The following is a 5,461-nucleotide window of genomic DNA, read 5'->3' as shown; positions in this document are numbered from 1 at the left end:
AAATGACCCATGTTGATCTGCCCACCAATTGCCAGCCCATCAGCTCTCAGCTGGCTTACCATCTATCACAAGGCAGAGTCCATGCATTCCAGCTGGTTTCTCACATATAGGGTATAGGGCAACTCCCTCTTCTTGCATTCCCAACCTGTCCTTCTTAAGGGGCCTGTGTTTCTCCACTGCAGCACTCCAGTTGTGTGAGCTATCCCACCATGTCTCCATTATTGCAATGAGGTCATAATCCTGTAACTGCACACAGACTTGTAATTCCCCCTGTTTGTTTTCCAGGCTGTGTGCATTAGTGTACAGGCATTTCAGAGGGGCACCCAAGTGTGCTGATTCCCCAGAAAGGGCATGAGAGCTTTCCTCACAAGGGTGTTGCACAAGCACTTCCTTATTTACATGCCTATACTTCTGGTGATCCCATTTCAGCCTTGTTTTGTTGATTGCTATGTCCCTTCTGTTTACACCACCTCAAATCCTTTACCCTATCCACCACGTGGTATCATGGAGGAAAGAATCAGCAAAAATTTGGCTTGCCCACCTCCAGACTAGTTTAACTGAATTGTACATGGAACCTGAAAGACATAGATATGCCCCAATTACACAATTACCCATATTCTCAGCTACTAAAAGGAATATACTCTCTTACCACCACCACTAACATGGGCTGCTTTCTTCTCTCTTGACCCACCATCACCAGATGCAGGTCTGAGGGCCAAGACTGAGAAAAGAAATCTGGAAACCAGTCAGGCTTAAGGCTTGATTCCTTAGTTTCTGGCATGCTAATTGACAATACTTGCTGGAAAATACTAAATAGCTACGAACCAGGTCAGCCAAAAGGTCAACAGGTCAACTGGTGTTATTTACTGATGTAAGTAACTTCACAGGTTCCAGGAAATAATCGTGTTCCACCTGTTTCAATTCTTGGTCCTTTTCAGTTTCGTTTGTATTACTTATCTTTTGCCTATCATGAGAAAACATATTACAATTTAATGACAACAATAACATATAATTCCAGTAAAATTTGACATAATACGGAGGATTAAAACCATATAAATGTTAAAACCTTTGCCTCTGGAAAAGCAATCTGAAAGGCAGAAGGACCTGCACACCTGTTGCTTGAACAAACTTCATTTTACATTATCTTGTGGGACAACTGTTCTCCCCTTGCCTATTGGTGTTCTCTTTTAAAGACACAGATGACTGCTTTGCTACTGCCCAAATAAACAGCACAGTTTTAGCCAATTGGATTTAGAATACCCAAATTTTTGGGCTGATTTTGCTTCCTTCTCACCTTTATCCCTTAATTTTTAATCACTTGTACACATTGGTTAGCTTTCTTGTCAGTCATTTTTTCCTCTCCTTTGTTTTAAAACACACATTTTATATGGATGAACCCCTTTAACACTTCCCCCTTTTAAGAAGGGTATAACTACTTTTAACCTTGTCTAGCTATGATTCTTTGAAACCAGCTTTTGAGAGTTTGAGTTGAAATCCATTCTCATGCAACTCTCAATACCGGTCAGTATCACTTCTCTAAGACAGGAAGAGGATAAGAAGTCATGATACAAAACATAAAAGACAGGCACATAGTGGTGTTTGATTCCAACCTCCTGTGAAAATAGGAAAATCAGCAGAAAATTCAGCTTCTAATAAAGTGTTTTACTTACTTTTAGAAATTTGGCAGGCTTAAAACATTACTTTATTGCTCTTCATTGGCAGAAAGATTCAGGGGCTTGAACTGTTAAGAATTGCTGAAGTTATTTGTCTTTGATTGTTCTCAAATAATCCTTTTAGGTTTTGCTCAGGTCTGGGTTTGCATTGTGTGCCTGAAGGGGCATTTTGCTTCAAAATGTAATGCAGTATTTGACTCGTATACATTTTCAGTCTCGCACTGGATTCTGACACATTTGTTGGGCACTTGATTGCTGTAGTTTACGACTAATGTAGCTTTCATTCTTCTTTATTTATTACTTTAGTTAAACTCCGGCCAAATACCACTGTAGCCTTTTCTTCAGTAACATGTTGAGATAAAAAATTTCATGATGCAGTTTTCCTCCCAAGGGATGATTTCACCCCTTGGTATTGTAGTTCATTATCTCTGCAGTTATATTGTCTTTTTTGGTATACATTTTCCAATATCTAAATTTGATGGGCTGTAGACATTTAATTCCAATAATTTTGCTAGGAATAATAATAGAAATTCTGTAGCAAAAATAGAATTTGAAGTGTAAAGGCAAAAAAATCCATTTTAAATAACATAATATTTAATATCAGACTTACTTATTTCTTATTGTTGCGTTATAAGCGCAGGTAGACTTTGACAGTGTATAACAGAGGCTCAGATTTACAAGGAAATTAAAATGTCCTTGATAAGAAATTGCAGTAATAATAAGAAATTAGTATTTTCTGTAGATTAAATGTTCTTTATCTTAGTAATAATTACTACAGAGGTTTTTAGCACTTTTGATTAAAACCCAGAAAGGAAGCATATATCATAGTCCATGTTGGACTTCGTAGTTGTAAAATACTACCTGAATGTTTTATGGTTTGTTTGGTTGGTTTTTTTTTTCTCTCTTTGAAAAGGAAACATAAGCTTCATTTAATCTTAACCATTTTAAAGGCAGCTTTCCAGCAGACAGGTGGCGAGTGTTTTCTGGAGAAGGGGGTGGAAAGAACAACTAACTAAATAGAACTCAAATATCTTTAGAAGCTCGCATTAGTAACTGTTTCTTTAAAGATCTTTGAGTGCTATATGGATTACTAGCATAATTCAAGCTGCATGATACAAAGGAAGAAGCAGTCCTCTGATACTTTAGTTGTCTTCTACACTACAATATAGCTGCTTTGTCAACTTTGACAGCCTGAGTTAAATATCTAGTTTCTATTTACAGTATAAATTTAGCTATTTCAGAAAGAAATCTGCAGAAACCAGCATACATATCAGGGGTGTGTTTAGGCTAGCCAGAAAGAGAGCCCAAATGGAAGAGCATATTTTCAGTCTCACAGCGTTCAGTTGCCTAACTGAACGGGCACGTACCACAATTTCAACTACTTCCATAAGCTATTCACTTGTCATGATCTTGTTCCATAGACCTCTCAAGAAGTGTATCACCTACTTTCTTACACTCCTACTTTCTTATGCAGTAACAGGGTTTACAACACTTGTTTCAGTGCCTGCTGGGCAGGGTCCTTAGGACTTTCTAAGCAAATATTACTAAATACCAGGATAGTGAGTATTCTAGGATAGGAAATTCTCTGCCATATTTAGTGTTTAAAGTTATTATGTAAGGTGCTCAACAATACTAAAATTCAGTTCTTACTTCTCTCCCTAGTGGTTGCTTTACTTACTCTTTTTTTTTTTTTTTTTTTCTTTTTACCCAGCAAGCATTTAATTAGACTGTGCAAAGTAGAGCACCTTGAAAAGAAATTTAGAATACCTTTCACTAGCAGCTTTTGCTATAGCTTGATGACTAACACAGTCACTTAAAAAAAAAAAATGCAGAGCGCTACAACAGAGGAGACAGAGTATAAAACAGAACCTAGATCTTTTACAGCTTGGCTGAGTCCATTAACTGTTGAGTTAATTGATAAAAGAAGGAATAAATTTAGTCTCACTTCCTGCTCTCTTTTTGGGCAGAAATAGTTGTGTTTTCACAATGGAATTTTTCAGACAAGTTCTGTGTGTGAGATAAGGGAAGATAAAACTCAGCTGATATAAGCTACACATTAGAGAGAGAGCAAGCTTCTGGGGTGTACACCTAGGTGCAAAAATATGGGCACCTGAGCAACTGTTGGCTAAAATAAAAACATCTAAATGTCTACAGAACCTAAAAATTAAAGTAAACAAAACATAGGCATCTCCAGAAATTACCAAACTTTTGGTCTCAGAAGGTACTAAATAAGTGTTTTGAGAATTTAAACTTCAGGTTCAATACTAAATGTCTGTAAGATGTTTATGTAAGTGGTTAAATATTTGTATGGATTTGAGCCGGTTACTGAAAGACAAAGTACAAATAAAGTAGTGTTTAAAGTATAGACATGCAAGACTCTAGATCACATATATTAACATTCACTTTTCTGTAAGCAGTAGTCCTAATTCTGATCTACAGTAGCACAGCAGTATGATTTAATTTATTATTTGCTTTGTAAAATGCATTGTAAAATGGTACTCCACACTGAGGTTGGATGTCCTTTCTAAGCATTGGTACAAATTTAGTAAGGCTGAGTTGCCACTGTGAAAATTGTATAGCCTCAGTAGATGGGAAACATAACTCAGTCAGGAGGAATCTTGGGAGCTGAGTAACTCAGGACAGCACAAAAAAAGAATTGCTGTAATGATGCATTATCTGTGGGTAGAAAAAATATGACTATAGAGACAATTTGCTCAGCATGCACATGAACTTGCATAGCTTAAGGAAGCAACAGCAGAATAATAAAAAAAAAATATCAGTTTTGGGTGTTTGTAGTGTCATAGTATTGAAACCTGTTTAGTTTCCATTAGTCCACAGTAGAATAATCATTTCTTCAGACTTTTAAATTTCATTTTAGAAAAATACAGTTATATAATTTATGGGTAAAAACACAGATGTTTGGATTATCCTTCTGTTACAAATGCTAGCTAAAATTATAAACTAAACATGGAAAATACTGAAATAGTACACTTAGACACAATGTTTATTTAACATTATTAGCTGTACTTATTATTTTGTTCCAAATGACCTCAAACCTTTAGTATTCAAGCCTTATAAATTAAGCCTAAACACAATGGGATGGGGTTTGAAACCTAACTTTGGGAGCAGTTTGTTTTCTGTTTTTGATGACTTTGATATACTCTTTCACCACAAATGTGAGGACTAGAGATGAAAGTCAAGCTTTTCAGCAGTAATGTGATTCTGGAAACTACAGACTTCAGAGAGCAGACAATAAACTGGGGGTACCTTAATAAACTAAATTAATAACTAGATTAAGCAACAAAGATATTTTTGCATGCACATAAGAGACAGACTTTCAAAAACAACTGGTGTAAAAATACTATCTTTCTTAAAACCTAAAGGTGTCTGAGGTCAACCACACAAACCAGACCTCCAAGATAACCATCTGCTTTTGAAAACATGTCTTCATACATTAACATGCATCTGCTTCTTCGGTGGATAGTAAGAAGATGGAAAGGAGTAGGGGTGAGAGAAATTGGTCTCTGGAAGGAATAAAAAACCCAGACATTTTACCCAGACTTATGAAGGCAAAAGAAACAGTAATAACTTTCAAACCAAGTCACCCATGCATTTTTTATTATTATTTTCTCTGAGATGAAGGAAGGTTTGTAGATGACACTAATATTTTTGGTCTTATGGTCATTTGTTTAGGACTAACAAGACTGAGTTTGCAAGGGTTTATTCTTTTCTTTATCTCAGGAATTACACCTTAGAAAAATCTCAGATATATTTTCGTAGTTTAAAGT

The sequence above is a fragment of the Fulmarus glacialis genome, unplaced genomic scaffold (genome assembly GCF_000690835.1).
Source record: "Fulmarus glacialis isolate BGI_N327 unplaced genomic scaffold, ASM69083v1 scaffold14708, whole genome shotgun sequence".
NCBI lineage: Eukaryota > Metazoa > Chordata > Aves > Procellariiformes > Procellariidae > Fulmarus > Fulmarus glacialis.
This window is presented reverse-complemented; position numbering follows the sequence as displayed.